General features: G+C 32.6%; 1 long non-coding RNA gene across 1 annotated transcript; it reads right to left on the reverse strand.

Moving 5' to 3' along the window:
* Nucleotides 1-1,128: 1,128 nt before the first annotated feature.
* Nucleotides 1,129-17,967, reverse strand: LOC140442620 (uncharacterized). The gene is made up of 2 exons (XR_011951084.1): nt 17,723-17,967; nt 1,129-1,305 (listed from the first exon to the last, which is right to left on the reverse strand). It is a non-coding gene; the product is annotated as an uncharacterized lncRNA (long non-coding RNA).
* Nucleotides 17,968-25,593: the final 7,626 nt, after the last annotated feature.

Below are 25,593 nucleotides of genomic sequence, written 5' to 3' on the forward strand. Positions count from 1 at the left end.
AATTTCACAAGAAGAGTGAGCCTCCCCGTCCGATTTTTTTTCTTCAGCACAGGTATAGCACCTCTCCTTGCCTTTACAATTTGTACGTGTATGGCCATACCTTAAACATCTAAAACACTGAGTTACTGGTGAAATATATACAGAAACAGGTCTTTCCAATCTATATACATTTATGGATTTAGGGAGACAAACTCCTTTAAATGTAAAGAGAACCGATCCAGTAGGTTCATATGTAGTTTCATTATTTTTAACTATTTTACGATTAAGTCTCTTAACTTGAAGAATTTCTGCTGAGCTGTCTGTTTTACAGCACTCTAACAGTTCTTTCTCTCCAAATTCGACATCAATTTGCCTAACTAATCCCTTACAAGTTACAAAATTGAATGGTATAAATATTTTATAGCCTTTATCAAGAAGAGTTTTATTTTTTACAAAATTATTTGCAGCTTGAAAGTTAACAAATTCTACTGAGATTCTATTTAAGCCTTTGTTATTAATTTTTTTAATATCAGTTATTTTTTGAATGCAAATATCTCTAGCAATTTTAATATTGTTAAATTTACCAATATTGAAACCCACTTTTTCAGTGGATTCCACATATACCAAAAAAGGCCCATTATCGTTTTGTGAATAAAAAACTGGCTCTTTTTTAAGGTTATTGGTATTACTGGTCGCATTATTAATAAAATTATCACCACTATCCATCTGATCTTGGCATTCTAGCCCTGTGTTGGGGGGGCCGCCCCCCCTGTGACGCTCATACTACTTTAAACAATCAACCAGAAGAGATAAGCATGCAATCAGGGAAAAACAAAAAAATTAAGCCAATAAACAAACTATGCAAACTAACAAAATAAAGCTTATTTAGCTGTTATCAAGCTCAACTCACCTTTTAGAAACACACACCAAAAGAATATAGACGCTTACACACACTAACACAAAATTAGATGGAAAGGAATGAAAACACAGCCTCCCAAACTAAAGCTTATGTCGTGTACCCAAACACCAATGTTGAGGTTGATTTTTTGAAGATAGGTTCATTTAGGCCTTTTTTTCGTCTAACCCGACTGGACTATTACCTATATTTATCTTAGAACTCTACATTAGGTTTAATAAAAAAATACCAAATATTAATATGACATGGTTTAATTATCTTATTTTTACAAATATAATAGTAACAAATTGCAGATTAAAAATATTTGTTGACAGTTTGATCTTCACGTGCAAGCAATATGTTAATTCAGAAGCAAATTCTACTGGTTGTTTCAAAGAAAACAACAAAATTCTCCATAGGGGCAAGGTATGCTAAAATAGATAAATGAAATAATTAATAAGTTGTAATAATAGGTAAATAGTCGGTTTTTATAATTATCAACTTGTTCTACGATTTTTATAATATTAAAGTCAAATTATGTCCTGTCTTTAACTAGTGGTCTACTAAGGCACAAGAGTTTTTTTATGTTGCAGTCACTTTTGTGTTGAGTGACACGTTGCTTAAGCTACTGTTGACTTTGACCAATGTAACAACTTTGACATGCACTGCGGTTTATTTGGTAAATTATGTTACTCATTAATGACTTTAGAGTGTTAGGTTTTGGTTTTAAGAATAAACTTGAATTAAGAAGGAGATTATATTTAATTAATTTGATGCTCGAAAATGTTTTAAAAAGTGGGATAATTTGATCTGTTAAATTTTCCATGCAAGGTATTTTTTGTATGTAACTGGTTGTGGATTATTTATTAAAACTCTATAATAGAAGTTAGTGTTATAAATGAGTTTTTTAAAATTCTAAAATGGGAAAGTTAAGAAATTTAATTTATGCATATTCTATTAGCTATTGTGGGATGTTTATCGAAAACAAGAAAATGTTAATTTGATGAATTTCGTAGGAAATGGGAATTGTATATGTTTACTTACTGTTAACTACTTTAAGAGATGGAAATTTCGGTTAATTTGAACGATAGAAGAAAATTAAGTTGTGTGAATTAAAAAGAAATTTTGTTTTCGAAAATGTTTAAAAGTGGTAGCACTTGGCGATTTAACATTTGTAAGTACCTACCAATAAATTATCATTGCATCGGGAAAAACCTAGACTATTATATTACTAGGAGATTTGAGTATCCAGGAGGAGATAGGAATTTTGGTTAAGACTTAAGATCGAGATTCTTTTTTGGGAGCAGATCCAAAGAGAGGAGTTAGCTAGTAAGTTGACAAGAGAGTATACGGGTAAATTTTGAAAGAAATTTAAGCGGTTTATTAAAATTTAAGAAAAATAGTAAAAACTATAAAGTTTTAAAGGCCAGGGAAAGGACGGAGCGATATTTATATTTGGTTTTGTTTTATATTTGTAATACCATTATTCAACGTGTTTTATCAATATACACTCACCGGCATGAAAAAAGGAGCACTTGCATTTTTAAAATAAAAACTTAAAATTCTCTTTAAACTTTTATTATTATAATAACGTAAACACAACTGAAACAAACTATGTTAAGTAATTTCTAATAAAGCTTAAGAGCTTATCCGAAAACAAAATGCTTAAAAAATCAAAAATAAAGAATACACCATTCTTATCACTTTTAAAGGTGCAAAGGTAGCTATTGGTATTTTATTGTTATTCTTTTGTTCTTGTTGATGTGAGTAAACTGTAAAGCCGAATCAAACACAAACGTATTAAACACAATTTGAAGTTAAATTACGTTGATTTAATCACAAAAATTATGGTTGTAAATCCCGAAACAGCGGCTGCTATTGTTGCGTTGCTTCAAGACGGAAGAATTAAGTGATATATTGCTCAAAAGTATTAAATATCTAATAGTACTATGCACCGTATTTTTACACGTTTTTTGACAACCGGAGCATACACTAGACGACCTGGAACTGGTGACCATGATGATCGTTTCATCCTCTAACAAAGTCTACGAGATCGTCGTGCCATTCCTATACAAATCCGAAATCAACTTCAGTGCTTTCAGAATACTAACGAAGTAAACGAACACTTAGACAAAGACTTGGGGAAGCAAATCTAAGCAGTCGCAGACCTGCAACAGGCTTACAACTTCTCAGGCGCCATTAAGTTGCGCGGATTCAGTTTACCAGAAACCATGCCCATTTTACAGTAAATAATTATTGGAGGCACGTTTGATCTCCAGATGGCCGTGAGAGAGTATGTACCTTCAGTCCTAGGGTAGTTTATCAAGGAGGCTCAATTATGGTGTGAGCTGGAATTTCTCTAGAGGCACGTACAGAATTGTACATCGTTTCGAGAGGCTCTGTAACAGCTGCCAGGTACATTGATAAAACGTCTCTAAGATTTTGTTGTGCCTTTTACTGGTTTTGTTGGAAATGACTTTGTTTGGATGCATGAAAATGCCAAGTCTCACAGTACGAGAATCACTCAACAGTTTTTAAATGAAGTAAACATTCCTGTAATGGATTGGCCAGCATTGAGTCCAGACGTAAACCCAATCGAACATGTTTGGGACATGCTTGGGTAAAGGATACGAAGTCGTGGTCCTGTCCCTTTAACCTTAAATCAGTTACAAGAAGCCGTTTTAGAGGAATGGAGACTCCCCAATAGGACATTTTTAATCTGATTTTAGGCATGTCATGGAGAATTCAGGCAATAATTTGAGCACGTGGAGGAAACATTCATTATTAATATCAGTTTGTCCGGACACATGATTAGAGGGGTTTCCATTACTTGAGCGCATTACAAAATTATTCTAATGAAATGTATTTACAATAAATGTTCGAATAAGCCTCCATTAGCAGCAGAATAGTAACCCGATCTATTATAAAAGTTTCGTCTAACATTAGTTAATGTTTCTGGACTAATACCTCTCATTGAATCAGAGATCTTTTCTCTTAATTCTTGGAGAGAATTAGGCCTATCGTCTTCAATTCCATATAGCTTGGACTTGATATATCCCCACATAAAAAAATCACAAGGTGCAAGATCAGGTGATTTTGCAGGCCAAAAAATATCTCCGTGGCCACTAATCAATCGATTAGGAAAAGTCGCACTGAGATATTCACTGACGATGCGAGAATTATGTGCGGGACAACCATCGTGTTGATGAAATGAAATCGAAAGGTATTGGTAAATTACGAAGGGCTGGGACAATTTGATTTTGCAGAAGTTCCAAGTATTTCCACCCAGTCAACATACCGTCTATAAAAAATGGACAAAATGACATGATTCCCTATTATGCTTCCCCAAACATTTGCTTTTCGAGGACGCTGGGTACGAGCGACATAAATCTGACGAGGATTTCCTCGAGACCAATACCGAGCATTCATTGAATTGTGACGGCCCTGCAATGAAAACGTACATTCATCGGTGAACAAAACGTTCTCTAAAAAATGTTCATCTTGATGTGACATTTCCATTGCAGTTTGACAAAATTCTACACGTATATATTGATCCCCAGGGAATTGTTCGTTGGATTTATGAAGTTTATAGGGACGTTATCCATGTCTTTTCAAAATTTTACCTACTGTTACGTAAAAATATGAGTCATATTAAAAACCTGTAAACATGTTTTTATTCACATGTTTATGTTTTAGATTGTACGAGAGGCTTCTATTTACCTGAACGGACCTTCCAGAAAACGGTCGAAACGATGACCCGGATTGACCTTCTAGTATAATCAGGCTGAATTCTCGACTGGCTGTGTTTTGATATATAATAACGGAGCTTTCATGGAAGGGACAGTTGATTTTGAAGACGCGCTCCCGATTTTAATTGTTACGTTCGGGGTATATAAATTATTGTAAGATAAATTAATATAAATAAAAAAATAAGTTAAATTCGTAAGTGTTATAAATATTGAACCTTTTAATAAATTCACAACACTACTCTAAATTTTGAAATTCCATATTGTTCTCCGAGACGAGATGTTGATTGGGTAGGATTTTGCTCAATACTTGCACAAATCAAAGTGTCCCTTAGTTCCAAATCTGAATTTACCTCCCTTCGTCTACGAACTCCTCTTGGAGCGAACACGGATCCATAAGTAAAAAAATTACGTATAATAGACTGAATTGTTGATCGTGCTGGGGCCGGCCTATTTGGAAACATATTTACAAATTGTTGTCTAATCATGTTGTCTGATAATCCATTCACATGCCAGACAACAATTTGCAATTTTTCGTCGACCGTTAAAACCATTTTCACGAATTGTGTTTTCAATAAAAAGTCTCTGTTTACCGTGCAAAAACACTTCTCGGTATGTTATTATTTAATGGCTTGATGATTTGGTTAGCTGTAAAGCAGGCAGCTGTTCGCGCGCATCCATTACGGTGTTGTTAATTGTTTTGAAAATCATTACCTGTACAGAGGAATTGATATTAACACTGAGAATTTAGTGATGGATTTGGCATTAAACAGTCTTAAACGGATTATTTTGCAATCACAACTGAAGACTGTAAAACTGAAATTGAATTTGAATTATTTTGTATTTCTATTTTTTAACATTGGAATAAGAATAAATTGTAAATAATGAGTTTTTTGAAAACTTTTTACCTAATACGTATCATATTCTCTATTATTTTTTGATTGAGTAAAACAAAAATGTTATCCTTGATGTGAATTGAACCTCAATCTTCTTGTCACTAGACCATGTCTCTAACTACTACACCAATTCTACATACAATAATTGTTTTCGGATTGAACATACCTACCTTTAGTTTAATCAAATATTTCAGTTAAGTTATTTTTATTACTAAATAAACTTAAAGATTTATAATTTAAAATCGCTAATAATTAATGTTTTTTACTATAATATATCTTAGAAAGAAAGATCAGAAATTATTAAAATAAAATATTTTCGAGGTCATCCGTATAATTATGACTGAAGTCAAATAGCCAAGTCTAAGAACTAGTTTATCTCACAACTTAATCTATCTTCTATCCTTTCCGCTATTTTGCCGGGTGGTAAGACACTCATTACTGTATAATATTTTATTAGACCAGTACAACTTTGAAATGGTTCATCGGTCTAAATATTTGGGATTTAAGAGCACTTTTAACAAAAACACTACAACAGAGAATAACAACAGAAAACAAGCTGGCAATTGCTAAATTTTAAGCAAAAAAATTAAGTCCAAAAATACATTCCGCAGTAAGAAAAATAAGAATTTAAGTATTTAAGTGAAACACGGACAATGAAAAAATCAAATAAGAGCCGATTGAGCGTCGCAGAAAGAAGAATTCTTAGAGAAATATATGAATCTGTTATGAATAAAATCACAAATTAATACAGAGTGCAAAACACTAACTTTAGAGTTGAGATTTAGTTTCTTGTACGACGTTGCAATATTTATATACCTGTTTGACCTTAGCATTAGTTCCCGGTCGTAAAACACTTCTGGGGACTTTTCTAGCAATTCTGATCTTATTAATACCTGAGTTTCACTTACATTGTTTTATATATCCTGATTTTAGTAGTTCGTATTACACTTCTGGATTTAAAAGTGTTATGAGGGTTATACATATATCAGTTTGCTACCTGAATTTTCCCTTTTTATCTCTTACGTGACAACGTTATCTGCGATATCTAAAACGCTCCAATCTTTCAAAATTATATGGGTCTATTGTTACGTTATATGCCCTATTCTACATCGTCTCTTTTTTCTTTTAATGAACATTTATTTGGTTCTCTCGTTACTGACTATTATACCGTTTTCTTTTTGCTGGTAATAGCATTACTCTATAATATTCTAATATTTAATCTATGGATTAAAGCCGGATAGCGGATAAATATTCTTTACTTTCTCGAAGAAATTATATTCTAACACACAAAAATCCTATTTAATTGCCAAAACCTTTCTTGCGTATTCTATTTGCTTATGAGGGGCAGCAGCAATATCAGTATCATAATAATGCATATAGTCCTGGACTGGCTAATCGTTGGATAATAGGAAGCATGAATGTAGCAGTTTTAATGGTTTGGTGGTAAAGTGCTGAAATCGGGGAGCAGAATTATCAGTACCAAGTTAATAACTATAGGAATTGTTACTTGACCGGCAAAATATTAAATACCGAAGGTATAACGGCAGCAGTCTCACTGCGACATCGATGAAGAAGGTAAAGCGAAACAACTTTACTATTATTAAACAACATTATATTATTTATTTATTTATTTATTTATTTATTATTATTTTCTAGTAAAATTATTACGATTTTACAGCAAGACAAATTTTCTAATGCTGATAATCAAAACATCATGTACGTACCACCGGATTCCCTATGTCGGTATCCAGCAAAATCCTTGTAATAACGATACAGGAAACAAAACACCAGAGATATAAATAAATAAACCAGAGATCTAATAAAATACAGATTTTTGATTCAATTAAATAAAAAATTAACAAATTGCTTACCAGAATAGAAATAATGTCCATTTAACATGTAATCTATCAACTGGCCAAGGTACAAAGCAGCTCCTAGCATAATGCTGATGATACAGATTTCATAAGAAACTCTCTCCCGTCCGTAAACGACATCTTCAACAAAGTCCAGAGAGCATGAAAAAAGTTTCACTTAAAATCAACGAAGTGAAAACCAAATACTAGCAAATACACAGAAGAGACCAGTTCAACAAATCTAGATAAAACATTAAAGTCAACAACTACAATTTGGAAAGTATGGAAGACTTTAAATATATTGGATCAATAATCACAGTTAATAATAAAGCCACTGAAGGAATAAAGAGCATAATACAAACTTCAGATCTATTTTATTATGGTGATACGAATTATGAAGAATGACTAGAACAAATAAGGTCTTAATACTCTACTGCTATAAATCCGTATAGATTAAGAACAAATACTGAATAAAGAAAGCTCTTATAACGATATTGTCCAGGAGAATAAATTTTAACGACTAATTTAGATCGGACACAAAATCGGATATCTCAAAAAATTAATATTTCATTTTATTGCAGATTCGTAGAAGACCGATCAACATGGAGAAAAGTTATAGTTAGCGAAGACTCACCCAGTGTTGTAGCGCTATGTAATGATGGCGATAAAAAGAAAGGAGAAACAGGAACAAAAAGCAACAAAAATGGACCAACGATGCAGAGCTGCTTAAAAATCTGGATTGGAAATAATTAATAATGTATATTTTTCGGTTATTACATCAATAAAACTTTTTAGGGCAAATCTGCTACAGCACGGTGTGACTCAAATATGTCCAAAGCTGAAAATATCGATGTTTGTATGAAAGATGAAAATTTCATTTTTAAATGCTAATTATAGTGAAATGGTAAATTTATCGCTACGGGACATACCGTGCGATGTCGCGATATGAATTTTATTAATCTTAAAAGAATATTGGCACGTACACATAATCACATATTTGTGAACGGTATCTTGTACCTAATTACTAAGAAAGTTGTCGTTGTAATCTAAGAATAAGTTTGACAATTTACAGGAGAACCATGTTGGAGTTCTATTACCCAGGACTCCCACATGAAGAGCATTTAGCTGATATTTAGCATTCTCTCTCCTGTTGCCGACAAGAATGTAGCGTAGAATTTTTTAAATAATTTTAAACTGTTTGTCCTTGTTCTAGTGTAGTGTTATGTACAATTCATGTTTCAATTTCATGTTTATTGCATTCTGCGCTTGCTGGATAGCCCAAATTTGACGAAATGCCCCTGATGATGCTGTAGAAAGCGAAAGTACTTGGGCAAGATTTGATTATTAAAATTGTGCTCGATATTTGCCTTTAATTTTTCAAAGTTCATTTAGCTGATATTTGTGCTCCTAAAGCGGATCAGAGTGCTATAGCTCACAAAGTGGGTTTAATTACATTGCAATTTTTAATTTTTCCTGATAAAATTAAGTGATTGATTGTTGTTTTGAATAGGTAAGTTGTTTTTTTTTTATTTTTGTATTCCTATCATTATATAAATGTACCTGAGATTGTAATATCAACAACATTTTTCATAATATATTCTGGAATGCGCTTTCTCTTACTGATAACGAACAAAAGTTTTATTAACTTCTCGTTAATATAATTATTTAGGTATTTAGATTTTTATCTTGTTCTTACTATAGTGTTAAAGCACAAATATGGTCATAATCTACTGTATTTTTTTCATAGGGGTCATAGTTCTTAACTGTGTGATAGCCTATGTCTCTATAATAACTAGCTCATAGAAAATAGTAAAATTTTGTACCCTGTGCTTTATGATTATTATCCTTTGTTGTATTGGAAAATCTAGAAGTATAGCAATACATTTTAATTGTTGTACAAAAGAGAAAATAAAAACACTTTTTGTGGTGTGCCACTTAACCTTACACAAAATCGTACACAAAATCGTCAAATGGTGGTAAAAGTTTCCGATATAGGCCGCCAGACGGCAGAGGCATCGCCGGGCTCGAAGTCTATACTATGAAATGTTTTTCATACGGTTTTCGGGTCAGATTTTTTCAAAACATCAAAATACAACATCTTTTTGCCTTTCTTTATTTAGGCTAACCGCTACTGTTTTTTTCTTCAGCGTTTCTTCTTAATCTAAATTAATGTTATATTTACAATTCTTTCTGGAACGAGCTATAATTTTTCACAAATATCCATATTGTTTGGTTTAGGTGCCTTACGGTTTAGCATGCTTTATCAGATGCTCTATAAAGTCTCTTTCAATATTAATATCGTTTGATAAATTTTTCCCAGATACTTATATTTCGTTACTTAATCTACCATTTGATTTTCAATCTTCTTTTAATGTTAGTTTAAATGGTCCAGTAACGTACAGTTCAGTTATAAGCAAAAGTAGGTGTTGTTGTACACCTAATTATTTTAGTATCAGTCAGAAATGTATCCATTTGACTCTGTCGAACGCTTTACGATGATCTATAAAACAAATCTATAGATTGATATTGAATTCCCTAGACTTTTATACTTTTTTTGGACTTTTATAATAATAGCTTTAAAATTAAATGTTTAGTGAAAATCTCTACGCGACTTTAATGTATTAAATATTTTGTTAATTAAAAATCGACATATCTATTGAAATTAGACTGTAAAAGATTATGTTATTAAAGATTCATTTATAAATTATTGTAGTTTAAATTCAACTACGCTATGAAACAAATATTGTATGTCATAAACTGCAGTAATCGAAAAATTACAAAGATCTCCCTGTTGTACAGAGTTTTCTTTAATTTTATAGTGTAACAAACATTAAAATCGTACCGAAGGAGCTTCTACTTTCATAAACTGTTACACGATTACTCTATTCGATGAACGTACATTTATGGACTAAATGTTTCAGTGCCAATGCATTTTAACAAAAAATACTAATTAATAAAATTGAAAGCTTCCATTTTCCAAGTTTATAATAGACACTTTCTTATGTTTGAAAATATATAAAACAAGTAATATAAATTACCGCCTTGTTTATTAAAATTAAAAAGTAAAATAAAGTTATATATCGGTTAACAATTTATATTTAACTACATTAGCCAAATAGTCCTAAAATTCCTCCATGACTAAATTGATGGGTATTTAAATAAATTTCAAGTTCCAAAATTTACCTGCTGTAATTTGAAAATCTGCTACTAATACAATTATTGGTAACATCGCAGGAGTTTAGAAGTGTACGCAAAATGGTAAATACGGATCCCAAAAATGGTTTATCCTGTTGTGGAGTCCACTTAATCCTACATGTTGGTCGGAGTCTACATAAAGCGCTACTCAGATAATAATATTCTTCTTCTTCTTGATGTGCCTATCCGTTACGAATTTTGGCGATTATCATGGCAATCTTCATCTTATCTGCAGCAGCAAGGAAAAGCTGCACATATGTTGTATTGAACCAGATTCTGAGGTTCTTTAACCAAGATGTTCTTCTTCTTCCTGAACCTCGTTTTCCAAATATTTTTCCTTGCAGGATGGCTTGAAGGAGAGTATATCTGGATTCATTTCGTATAATATGTCCGAAGAACTGTAACTTTGGAGATTTGATGGTGGTCAGTACTTCTCGATTCTTATTCATTCTTCTGAGGATCTCCTCATTTATGACTCGGTCAGTCCACGGGATCTTAAGCATTCTCCGATATAGCCACATCTCAAATGCTTCCAGTTTTCTGCACATATCTTCGTTCAAGGTCCACGATTCAACACCATAAAAAAGGACAGAGAAGACGTAGAATCGCAGCATTATTACTTTTGTATCAAGAGAAAGGTTGTGACTCTTGAAGAAGGCCCCCATCAGATTGCAGGTGAATCCTTCTTTGGTAGGTAAGTTTCGGAAAAGCGTCAGGTGAAGGATTAGCTAAAGATAGTATAAGTCCGTTTGGTGAAAAACTTTATTCTAAATATGAGATTTGCGGTGATTGGCTGTCACCTTCATCAGCACCTAAATGAAAAACTTATTTAGTACAAGTGGTGGAAGTTAAGATCTAAAACTTACATTGAAAATGTTCAGTTAGTCCTTGTAGTGAACGTTGTCATAAAATTTGTTACAAACATTTAAAAATTTTAAATAAAAACATTACAACATAAAACGGTATTTTTACAACTTTAACACAAAAACATCATGTTTTTTTGTTGTTTTTTAGATGTTTTGACGGTCGTGTGAATGGTGCCATATATCTGGATTTACTAAATATTCCTTAGCCAATACCTGCAAAATGTAACGCTTGTTATTCGAAAACGAATGTGGTTTTTACACGACGGTGCTCCAGTTCACCATACTTCTATTCACAATAACTTTCCTGAGAGGTAGATAGGCAGAGGAGAGCCAACTGTTTGGCCACCGCGCGATCACCGGAATTCTCCAAAATTGATTTTTTCATGAGGGGCTATATAAAAGACCTTGTATACCAGAAGCATCCAACAACGCCAAATGATATGAAAAATAGAATAAGAAAAGCTTTTAATAAAATTGACTTACAAATGTTAAGAAATGTGGCTCGGTCATTTGAATATGGGTTACAAACTTGTATAGACGTTGAAGGTAGTCATTTTGAACATTTACTTTAGACTTACTTCCTTATAGTCCAGCCGTCAGCGAGTTGACCCCTAAAAATCATACGAACAAGCTGAATTTTGCCGAGAGTATTAATTTTGGGACCCCAAAAAGATGCAAAAAAGTTTACCACTTTTACCTCTGGGTTTCCCCCTAAAAACCGCTTCGAAGGGGGGTAAAAACGCAAAAAAATCGATTTACTAAGAATCTGTACGCGGTAAAAAAAAAAATATTTCAAATAAAAAATGTAGCTGAGATAATTTTAAATAAAAATAATTATTAGCACTTTTTGTGTAGAATGAACCCTTCTCTCAGAAACAACGCTTGAAACAACCATCGATTTTGAATGTCAGTTACGTACGCGAAATCAATGTTCAATAAAATTTGTATTAGCTCGACGGTAAAAATTCGATATCTTTTGATCCAAGTGTCATATCGACAAAATCAAGATGCGTTTTAAAGGAAAATAATGCAGCTTTCGTATGCGGTTTTTGTGTTTTGCCACGAAAAACTCAGTTTTTATAAAAGTGTTAAATAAACGTGGTGCGATTTTGGCCAATTTTTACGATTCTCTTAAGATCAATAAAATTTATCAGTTTAATTGACCGGTCGTAGTAAAATTTCAATTTTTAGAGACTTTTTTTAATATTTGAAACCTATGACATAGAATTTCAATTTTTAGTTGTGGTAACAAATATGAGGCATTTAAAATATGAACAAAAAACGCAGAATTTAAACGATCGCACGTCATGGGAAGTACTTCCAAGAAGACGGTTTTGAGTGTAGTTCATAGCAGAAGTTTGGTTCTTTTGAAAAACGTACTAGTTTAATTGAAAAAAAAAAGTTTTGAAGGTTTTAGATTTTTTGGTATGTGAAAGTTTAAATCCATCCTTTTTTAAGCATATTTCAAATGTCTCACATTTGTTGCCAAAACTCAAAACTAAAATTCCATGCTATAGCTTTTGAAGGTTCGGCTCTAGAAATCTAAACTTTATAGTATCCAGTCAATAAAAGGGATAGATTGTCTTGAACTCATGAGAATCATAAAAAATGGCAAAAATCGCGCCTCATACATATTATTATAGTTTATATTTTTTGTTAGTTACTTATTGAATATAAATAATTTTGTTATATTATCACTCAATGCTCAATACTTATTTCTACTTACAAAAATTGAATGTACTCCCGAAATTTGAAGAAAACTAATAATATCTCGGAAAATAATGAGTTAAGGTATAGGAAATACCATATAAAAATGAAAGAGTATCATACATAAATATTTCTAAAAAATAAAATACAGAGTGATCCATTTAAAAAAATTGAGAAAATCGTAATTTTGTTTTGTAATTCACCCTGTATACAAATTTTTGTCAATGACTTCAATTAAACTTAATTTAAAAACCACAATCTATTGTTTACCTTATTATATAAAATAAATAAGTGTTTATGCATTACTTCTTTATATACATAGTGTTGATTTCATATGGATTTCAAAATAAAAATGGTAAAAACTTGTTAAATACTCTTTATAGTAATGCAAAGTTTAATATTATAAGAATTAAAAAAATCCACAAGGAAAATAATTCCTGTAGCTGGCTGTATACCACGTATAACAAAAGAGGTTAGTCTTTGTATGTGGGTATATTTTATTTTATAAAAACCCTTAAAAGGGCAACATTACAAGCACGAACGTTTTCGGAACAACTGTTCCATCATCAGGTTAAAATGCCTAAAATAAGTATAAACCATTTAGTTACAACAAACGTGGTTTAAAATTTTGACTAAGGTTAAAAACAATAAAATGGTTATACTTACAGGTTAACATGCCTGAGCCACCAAAATATTTGGGTAAAAACCCTTTAAATTGAAAAATGTTACCGAAGAATGTACATGATGTTTATAATATTATGTGATGTTTAATATTTTAATTAGATTTTACTTCAGGTAACATACACCCATGCTTAATCGAGTTCCAGTGTCCGGAGAGTAGACCTCTTCAAACGGACTACGGTTGGCAACTGATTGATGAAATACTCATGAGCGGTGTCAGAAACAAAATGTCAATGAACCATGAAACAGTGTTAGTTAAACATTATATTACTACAGCCAAAAGATTAAAAAACTTTGATGATGTTAAAATGATAACAGTAATCCAGGTGTTGGAATTTAAAAATTTCTCTATAATTATTTAATATTGGATGTAAAAGATGTAAATTACTGGTGTTGTTGAAGGTCATGTTTAAGAAGATGACGTATGTATTAGGCAGCTTATTTTACTCTTTATCGTATGGAGTGTGGTCTAAAAGGTGTAATTTGTGAAGAATTAGCTGAAATATATGGAAATGTCCTTTTATGTTGCTAACATCTAGGACAAGGAAGAATAATTAGTATATATTTGTAGCTAATGTAAGACTTTTTTAAAGTAGATGAAATTGTTTAATACTGCTAGTATCGTAAAAATTTTTTTTTTAATATAAGTGAGTCCAATAGTTTGAGAAAAAAATGATTGAAAATCTTCCGGCTGAAGGAATTAAAGTTATAATTTATGTGATTAAATTTAAAAATTTTTTTATGGAAAGACTGAGATCCTCAGAGACCTGGCAGGAATAACAGTAAATGGAATGACTAAAGAATAAAGGGGAATGGGTTAAAGGGAAATGAAGGAATTAAAGTTATAATTTATGTGATTAAATTTAAAAATTTTTTATGGAAAGACTGAGATCCTCAGAGACCTGGCAGGAATAACAGTAAATGGAATGACTAAAGAATAAAGGGGAATGGGTTAAAGGGAAATGAATGAGTTAATCAACAAAATCATCTCTAATTTTGTTGATTAACTCATTCATTTCCCTTTAACCCATTCCCCTTTATTCTTTAGTCATTCCATTTACTGTTATTCCTGCCAGGTCTCTGAGGATCTCAGTCTTTCCATAAAAATTTTTAAATTTAATCACATAAATTATAACTTTAATTCCTTCAGCCGGAAGATTTTCAATCATTTTTTTCTCAAACTATTGGACTCACTTATATTAAAAAAAAAATTTTTACGATACTAGCAGTATTAAACAATTTCATCTACTTTAAAAAAGTCTTACATTAGCTACAAATATATACTAATTATTCTTCCTTGTCCTAGATGTTAGCAACATAAAAGGACATTTCCATATATTTCAGCTAATTCTTCACAAATTACACCTTTTAGACCACACTCCATACGATAAAGAGTAAAATAAGCTGCCTAATACATACGTCATCTTCTTAAACATGACCTTCAACAACACCAGTAATTTACATCTTTTACATCCAATATTAAATAATTATAGAGAAATTTTTAAATTCCAACACCTGGATTACTGTTATCATTTTAACATCATCAAAGTTTTTTAATCTTTTGGCTGTAGTAATATAATGTTTAACTAACACTGTTTCATGGTTCATTGACATTTTGTTTCTGACACCGCTCATGAGTATTTCATCAATCAGTTGCCAACCGTAGTCCGTTTGAAGAGGTCTACTCTCCGGACACTGGAACTCGATTAAGCATGGGTGTATGTTACCTGAAGTAAAATCTAATTAAAATATTAAACATCACATAATATTATAAACATCATGTACATTCTTCGGTAACATTTTTCAATTTAAAGGGTTTTTACCCAAATATTTTGGTGGCTCAGGCATGTTAACCTGTAAGTATAACCATTTTATTGTTTTTAACCTTAGTCAAAATTTTAAACCACGTTTGTTGTAACTAAATGGTTTATACTTATTTTAGGCATTTTAACCTGATGATGGAACAGTTGTTCCGAAAACGTTCGTGCTTGTAATGTTGCCCTTTTAAGGGTTTTTATAAAATAAAATATACCCACATACAAAGACTAACCTCTTTTATTATAAGAATTGTGAGAGGAATATCAATATGAAAGAATATATAGGGTGTTCCATTAAAAAAAAATGTATGTTTGCTACACCATGAAGTTATTAATCACCCTGTAGAATTCCACATGTTATCCAAGTATGAAGAATTGCTTACATTTTTGTAAATGAGTTTTTTGGATATCTTATAGCACACTAAAAACTTAACCTGGATATATATATATATATATATATATATATATATATATATATATATATATATGTATATATATATATAAATATATATGTATACATATATATTGTTATGATTGTTTATTTTGACTTTAATCTTAGTTTATTCAGCCAATAAAAAAAAAATAACTTATTTGTTATCAAAAGTAAAATAAACTCCTTATATTACCTGTGTTCGATGGATTCAAAGATTTTCTAGTTGTCTTTTATCGGGATAGAGAAGAAGGATAAGAATAAAAAATATATTATATTACAAAAATTTACGTTTCTTTATTTTATATGAACGAATAAAACAATTATCAAATTCTGTCGTTATCTTATCAATCAGCATACAAGAAAATAAATCAAATTTTTATAATAATAAGATTTTAAATCTACATACATTTATATTAATGAAAACCAATTTTACTTAAATTTTTCTTTACTTGAAAAAAGAAACAACAAAACTTTAAACTTTTGATTAGCCTAACAAAACCTCAGTTCTTAAATTTGAATGCTAATGACCATGATGTCAAACCGATCCTTCACAGATATAAAATTCAATTGTACAAAACACTTACAGATTATTTTCTTATTGAGTTGTATGTTGGAACATACCCACAAAAATCCAGTCTCCTCAACGATGTGATCTCTCCTTTTTGACACCTAGGCTCCTTCCTAACGTCTCTGCAAACCTGCTGCACTAACCAAAAACACCTGATGCACTTCTCCAAAAACTCAACTACTTATTAATGACACAAGGACCTCCTTTTGTCAACTTGGTGCCGTAAAACTACTTTCACAAATCTTCACCAAATGCCAACGGTAGATACAAGGACCTCTTTCAATCTACTTGCTATCTCCTTCTGCAAAACTATTCAATTCTTTTCACAATACCGGTATCCAACTCACGAACCACACCCTATCTTGAGACAAACGACTGTTTCCTTCGATGACCAAATTATAACTGACTTCTCCGGTTCTCATGATCGGCTCACAAATTCCCATTTAAAAACGACCGTCCAATCAAAAGCTCAAATTGTGTTTACCATGATTTTGGAAAAGCCTAATTTCGGTTTCAGACAAAAACTAAATAGCTTACTTTAAAATTGGTTTTGTCAATACACAATTTATACATATTTCAAAAGATTAGAATATGGTCATTTAATACTCGATTATACAAACAATGAAAAGATTAACTTACAGGTAAAATGTCTTCTAATTCTAAACAAAGGTTTTTTTGATAATTTTGTTTGAAACGGAAATTTCTATTCTTATCTACACTAAATCTTATCTTAAATTACTATATACAATTTGTTTATATTGATATCTTAAAATTTTATTTGGACGGATTTTTTTTATTTATTTTTCTTTGGTTGGGAAAGAAGAAACATAACAATATATATATATATATATATATATATATATATATATATATATATATATATATATTTATATATGTATACATATATAAATATTATATATATATTTATATATATATATATATATATTATATGTATATATATTATTATATAATATATATATATATATATATATATATATATATATATATATATATATATATATATATGTGTGTGTGTGTGTGTGTGTATGTATGTATCTTATATTAAGTATGTTTTATGATACTCACTCGATGTCCCCCCCGTCTACGCAATTCTGGATGGGCATGCAAGTGCAATCCCATGGCCTTGAAAGACGTCTTAAGAGCAAATTTTCAGAGGACGCCAGTAGGAATATTGATAATAAAACGCAAAGCGCTACCATTCTATAAGACATAGTTCCGCTCATTTTCAGAAATATTATAACAAGAGCTTTAACAATGGTTTTTATTTATAGTTTCGCACAATCAATTTGGCTATTGTTCTTGACATTATCGCCACTATAACTTTATACAATTTTTTTATTACATTTTTTGTTGTAAAATATTAAATTACTTTAGAAGTATAGCAAATGGTTTTTGGGAGGAACTGAATCATTTCTTGGCTCCAGTATAGATTTACCTCCACTTTGTATTTAAAGCCTTCTTCCCCTCCTTTAAGTGATGTCTCCTAATCGGAAGTTTGGATATCATCATCGTTATCTTAACTCTGTCAACACCTGCTCTGAAGAGTTCGATTGAACTACATCTAAACCAAATATGTATATAATTTTTCAATCATGACACTCTCCTTCTTACTATACTCCTTTCTTCTTTAATCTTTCCCTTTGTTATCAATCTTAGCATTTCATATCTCTCTCCCCTCATTATGTATCCCAGATATTGTAACTTCCTTATTTTTGTTGCATTTATTATTTCGTGTTCTTTGCTTATTTTTTGCAATACTAACGTGTTCGTTTTCTTCTGTGTTCATGCTATTCTAAGCATCCTTCTAACACCATGTTTCAAAGACTGTAGTTTATTTATGTATTCTTGCGTCAGTGTCAAGCTTTTAAGTCCATATTAAAGTATCGAAAACACGTAACATCTCAGAGCTCTTACTCTCAGTACTAATCTGAGGCATGGCCGGTTCTAGAGTTTTGAGCGCCCCGGACAAAACGACCTTCTATACAAGGGTGCCAAATAGATTTACTGCAACTTAAAAAAAATATTAAAAGGCAAAAATCAAAATTACACAATAAAGAACTGAGTAAAAATGTATTTAATAAGAAAATAATACAATAAATTTATTTACAAGTAATGCATGTACGTGCGGACAATCGTCATGAATATAGTTTGTATGATGGCATGAAAAATGTGTTTGTGATAATCAAGTTTTGCTCTTAATAAAATTGTAAATGATAATTTTTTAAATTGCTCATTGCGATTTTCCTCACCATATACCTAAACACTGTTCACTTTGTCCTTTTCCAATATTTGCATTGAGCTCCTCTAGGACCTTCGTTATTTCTCTAGTTTTTGTTATTTTCAGTGCCTCTTCGATATTGCGGTAAAATACTTCTACTTCATCTTGGTCTGTATTTGCCGTAGTAGTCAAATTTAGTTTGACATAAACTGTAACTAGCTTTAATATGATTACTCTTTATGAGATAGGGAAAAATTCTTTCACAGATTTTTTTAATAAATATTACTGCCACCCTGTGTCTGTGTTGATTGTTCTCGCTACTGGAATAATATATGTAGGCTTCACTTGCCGAAAAACAACTACTTTGGGCCACTTTGGACTTCACTGATGCTCAGTTCACTATATTAATATTCAACCTGTTCCTACACCAAGTACCAACTATATTAATATTCAATATTGCCTGAATAATATTGTGCATCTTACCACGCTGAAACATGCTCTGAATATTTTAAGTCCTAAATCTAGTGTTGGACAGTGTTATCTTTTTTGTTCTTCTGATAAGCAATTCGCTGATTAACGACTTGAGAAGACTTGTCTTTTTCTTCCTTACCAGATTTTGGTTTTTGAGGACCAAGATCAGTAACGCAGTTGTTGGTTTCTATTACCACGATGATTGTTCTAAGGATATCTATTCTTCTTCTTCAGCCTTAAGTAATCCAACTTTGGGCATAGGCTTCCCCCAAATCAATCCAGTGTTTTCTATTTTGCGCCACTTGCTTCCAGTTGTGTCCTCCAATCTTCTTAATGTTATCGGCCCATCTCATTTGTGGTCTTTCTCTGCTTCTCTTTCCTAACCATGGTTAGGTCTCCATTGTTGTATTTCGTGGTTCCATATTTTATCCTTTAATCGAACATTGTGTCCTGCGAAGCTCCATTTTAATTTGGCAGCATGTTATCCTGCGTCTTTTACTTTGGTTTTGCTTCTAATCCGTTTGTTTGTTTTTTTTGTCTATAAGTCTCATCCCGATCCCCATTGATCCCCATTGATCTTTCCATCGCTCTTTGTGCTTTTACTATTTTATACTTGGTTAATGTCCAAGTCTGTGAATCATACGTGAGTATGGGAGGATACACTGATCGTAAATTCTGGTTTTCAATATTGTTCTATTTTAGTGCTTTTCAAGATTCAACTCAGTTTTCCAAATCATGCTCATGCTAACCTTATTCTTCTGGTAATTTCGGCACAGTTTGAAAGTTCGGCTTTGTTAACTTTCATTATCTGTCCCAGGTAGATGTATTCGCTTACTGTTTCTAAATTTATGTCGTTCAACGTTATTTCTCTAATGTTCGGTGTATTTGTCATTATTTTTGTTTTTTCCAAGTTTATCTTAAGACCTACTTTTGGCGAACTCCTCTGTGGATCGGTATAGCTTCGGTTTTTGCATCTATTTGTATTTTCATTGTAGCTTTCTTGTAAATATTATGTATGAGCATTCTGTATCGGGAGTCTATCCTGCAGTTGTTCATAGCTCTCTCTATTGCCCAAAGTTCTATGAAGTCGAATGCCTTTTCATAATCAACGAAGCCAATATATACGTTCAAGTGATACTCATTCGCTTTCTTTATTAGCGTTCTGACTGTAAGAAGATGATCCGTTGTACTGTAACCCTTTCGGAATCCTGCCTGCTCTACCGGTTGATAGCTATCGAGCTTCGACGTTAATCTGTTAATTATTACTCTCATAAATAGTTTGTACATTTGGGACAAGAAGAAGATTAGCCTATAGTTCTTCAGATCACCCCTGTCTCCCTTTTTGAAGAGAAGTATGTTCAAACTTTCATTCCAATCTTCTGGGACTTCTCCTGTTTTAGACAAAAGACATTTGTTAAACCAATTTTTCAATTCTTCGAGAATCATTTCACTCCACACCTTCAACATTTCTACAAGTATTCCATCTGGGCCCGAAGCCTTATTGTTCCATAGCTTGTTTCATTTCGAAGGATTCTGTTAGGAAGTATTTCTGAGTTGAAATTCGTTATCTGTCTATTAAGATCTTCCTTTGCAGTGTTATCTGGGTTCTTGTTTGAGGAATATAGATCACGGTAAAATGTTTAAGTAACTTTTAGGATTTCATTCTATTCTCTTATTTATTTTCCATCTTTATCATTCAATGAGATTATTATAGGCTCTCCTAAGTTTGATCTTAAGCATTTCAGGCCTCGGTTCATTATTTTTTCTACCTTGTTTTCATTACAGATCCTTAAATCTTCGTTTACTGCGTTCTTTATTTGTTTATTCAATTATTTGAAACCATTGGTGTTTTGCTTTCCTTCTCTTAGAAATGTGCGTTACTTTTCCATCAACCGTTTTGTTCCATCACTTATTCTGTCTTCTTTATTTTTCGTTTTCTTTGCAACAGTCAGTCCTGCTTTCAAGAGCTATTGTTGCATTTTTTATTAATTGTGTTCATGTCGGCGGTATTCTTGTTGATAATGCTCTACAAATTATTTTCTTAAGACTTCTCTGTACTCATCTCCCGTCTGTCGTATTTTAGTTTGAACTATCTGATTACAATAATTATGTGGCCAGTTTCTACTGGTTTTCGTCACGTTTAATACGAATCCTTGCTCTTAAAAGGCGATGATCGCTGCCAGTTGTGAATCAATTGAGAGCAGTTATATCTTCAAAAATGTCTTTGTTCCCACACAAGAAGTAATCGATCTCGTTTTTTGTCTTTTTATCGGGAGACATCCACGTCCATTTTCCGTTTGCTGGTTTCTGTTCATGTGTGTTCATGGCATATAAATTTTGTTGTTTTAAGAAGTTATATAATTTTTCTCCTCTTTCATTTCGTGTGCCATAACCATGCATCCCTATTTTAGTTTCAGTATTTTCTTCTTTTTTACCTAATTTTGCGTTGAAATCTCCCATAATGATGGTATATTTTGTATCGTTTTCTTCTAATGCTGTTATCAAATCTTTGTAGAACATTTCAACTATCTCTTTCTGATGTGTTGTTGTGGAAGTATACACTTGTATAACCTTGATCTTGGATTTATTATCTAGGTCTATTATAATATAAGCTACTCTATCAGAAACGCTTTTATATGTAGAAATGTATGGCGTGAGATACTTTTTGACAAGAAATCGTAGTCCACCATATGTTTCGTCTATTTTTCCTATATAGTATAAGCGATTTCCAGAGTTTAGATGCATGCATTAATCGCCTCTTCTTTTTCACTTCTGACAGTTCTACAATATCCCACTTTATCTTGAAAAGTTCTTCTAATTCGTAGACCTTTTCATCTTTAGCCATATATTGGATATTGTATGTGGCTAGTAGTAACTGTTTTTGTTTGTTCGTCTCTATTTTGTCGCGTTTTGTTGAGCTTGTGCCTTCCCCAGAATCCGTAAGGTTGACCAGTTTTCCGGTGTGATTCTGAGCTGCTAGCTCTACCCACCTGGGGTATCGTCCCATTTTGTTTCAAGTTCAACATGTTGAGTTTTGAGGGGTATATTGGCATTGGACCACCACGCTTGCCGGACGGGTTGGTGAGTATTTGCAGTATCACAGCCGGTTAAATCAGTATTCGATTTTCGCCTACGGCTTTGTGGTACCGACCTGTCAGGAATTGTATTCATCAGCCACGGGCCACTAATGACAGAGCCGCTGACCTGTGTCATGTCCTCCGTTGATCCGCGGGTACTTATTTGGCAAAACCTTATTCATACCTGTCCTGCATATCTACAGAAACGTTCCCTATCAGCCATTGGTACGCGCCGTGTCGGGGTTGAGGACTTCCCCGCCCAGTCTGTCTTGCACAAAGTACTGAAGGACCCCTACTCAGTTCAGCGTCCCTCCTCTACACAAGCTGACACTGGCACGGGATATCCATAGTGATCTTTAATGTAGTAGTTTTTCCTTGTATTCTACATCTTTATCTCGTTGAATAAATTTTTGTTCCTCCACTTTCGGGACCGATTTCTCTACCCTCGGACAAAAAAGCCGACCACCTGCCAACTAATCTGCCCGAAGCTGTTGATCAGTAAGTGGGGGGACTGCTTATACCAATAACCATTTGGTGAATTACCTGTTGGCCCACGGGAGGCAATTTATTTCCCTTTCCCCCACCTAGCGACCCGTTCTCTGAGGATAATAGCTTTCACCAAGAGCCGATAGTTCATATCTATTACAAACCCGTTACCAATTTGCAGTGCCCATTTCTATGGTATCATCTTCTATAGCTATATACACACAAGTTTACAGAATGTTTCAAAAAGGTATGTCATAAATTAAGTCACGCATTCCGGGGACAAAAATAAATTGATTAAATCCAACTTACCTTAGTACAAAAGAGTACACAAAACAAGTTACAGCCCTTTGAAGTTACAAAATAAAAATTGTTTTTTTGGATTATCTCCTAAACTACTTGACATTTTGTAATAAAAATGGACACGTTACATTCTTGTTGTAAAAGCATTTTTCATACAAAAGAAATAACAAAATCTAAGCGCACAGAAAAATTTTAAGACGGGTGTGCAGCCCTAAATCCCCCCAAACTTTTGAGTACGTTCAAATCAAATGAATTTTGTGGCATCATTAGTTTAAGACATTATTGTTAAAACTTTTTTGCCTCTTATCACTTTTTCGAAAAACTAGTTTTTTCCTAGTTGGCCATAAAATTACAATTAGTTTCTACGGATACAATAATTACAAACAGTTCCATCAATATTAGTCAATAATATGAAGCTGTCATTTATTGTGTGAATAAGATTAATATCAAAAAGTTTGATATTACATAGGCCTACACAGTTCAGGAAATGGCAGATATGCATTTAACTTTGGGTAAGTTGGATCAGATAAAATTATGATTTCAATAAACTATCGGAAATATCGTAGGTGAATGTCAAGGAAATAGTGCAGCAGCCCCAAGGCGTTATGCAGTAAAATACTCCAATCGAAATACACCCGATAGACGATTATTTCTGACCACTGATCGTCGTTTACGCGAAACGGATACATTCCAACCGCAAGTTGCTGGCAATAGTGGTCGTCCAATAATGGATGCAACTGATGAAGACATTTTAGAAATCATTGAAGAAGTCCCTGGAATAAGTACAAGGGTAATAGCTGCTCAACTAAATGTTCCTCACGTAAGGGTTTGGAGGTGTTTAAAGGATCAGCTGCTTAAACCCTATCATTTAACAACGGTTCAAGAGTTATTGGTTGAAGATTATCCTAAAAGGATTGGATTTTGCGATTGGTTGTTAATGGAAAACATTCGAAATGTTAATTTTATTAGAAATATTTTGTTTACTGACCAGGCTACCTTCAGTAGAAATGAAATAACAAACCATCATAACGAGCACATTTGGGCCGACGAAAATCCTCACGCCAAAAAAACGACTCATCACCAAAGGACTTTCAAAGTTAATGTTTGGACAGGAATTGTGGATAACAATCTAATAGGCCCAGTATTTCTTCCCAACAATTTAAATGGTGATAATTATTTGCAGTTCTTGGCAAACGATTTAGAAGAGTATTTGGAAGAAGTGAATATTGCAATAAGGCAAAATATGTGGTTTCTACAAGATGGCGCTTCACCGCATTACAGTTATGAAGTCCGGGAATACCTTTGCAGGCAGTATCCTGGTCGGTGGAATGGAAGGGGTCGTGACGCACCTATTTCTTGGCCAACCAGAAGTCCAAGTCTTAACCCCATGGACTTTTGCTTTTGGGGGTTTAGGAAAGAGAAAGTGTATTCTGTAACAATGGAGGACGAACAACAATTGAGGGTTAGAATAATTGAAGCTGAAAATCAATTTCGTCAGAAAAATATGATTTTTCAGCGCATTCGGTTTTCCTTATTAAAACGATATCGAATGTGTATTGTAGAAAATGGGGGTCATTTTGAACATTTATTGTAATATATTTATAGAGGTTATCGACATTTTTTGTACTTGTTAATTTATTTAAGGCATTTATTTAGTTGCACGTAATTTTTTAAAATTATATTAATTATATATTTTTTAAAATTTTTAATTTTTTAAATGGAAAAGAGTATGGTCTAACAATGAATGTCAAGAAGACGAAATTTATGAGAATATCGAAAACTCAAAGAAATAACGAGAGTCTTCTAATAAACGAAACCAACGTCGAACAAGTGGACAAATATGCATACCTGGGAACAATGATTAACTCCACAAATGATTACAATCAGGAGATAAAAATAAGAATAGAAAAGGCTAGAGCAAATTTCAACAAAATGAGAAGAGTTCTATGTACCAGGGATTTAAAACTGGAACTAAGAGTTAGGTTGGCGAGGTGCTATGTTTTTTCGACCTTATTTTATGGAATGGAATCTTGGACCTTGAATGCTACATCAACGAAAAAACTGGAATCATTTGAGCTGTGGGTGTACAGAAGAATTCTGAAAATATCATGGACAGAACACGTCACAAACAAAGAGGTTCTGAGAAGGATGAACAAAGAAATGGAAATTTTAAATTCAATAAAAACAAAAAAATTGGAATATCTCGGACATATTACACGTGGAGAGAAATACACCTTGCTCCAACTGATCATGCAGGGAAAGATCCAAGGAAAGAGAAGCATAGGGAGGCGTAGAATGTCATGGCTGCGCTACCTGAGAGAGTGGTACGGATGTACATCAAATGAACTTTTCAGAGCAGCCGTCTCAAAAGTTCGAATAGCTAT

The sequence above is a fragment of the Diabrotica undecimpunctata genome, chromosome 6 (assembly GCF_040954645.1).
Source record: "Diabrotica undecimpunctata isolate CICGRU chromosome 6, icDiaUnde3, whole genome shotgun sequence".
Classification (NCBI taxonomy): domain Eukaryota; kingdom Metazoa; phylum Arthropoda; class Insecta; order Coleoptera; family Chrysomelidae; genus Diabrotica; species Diabrotica undecimpunctata.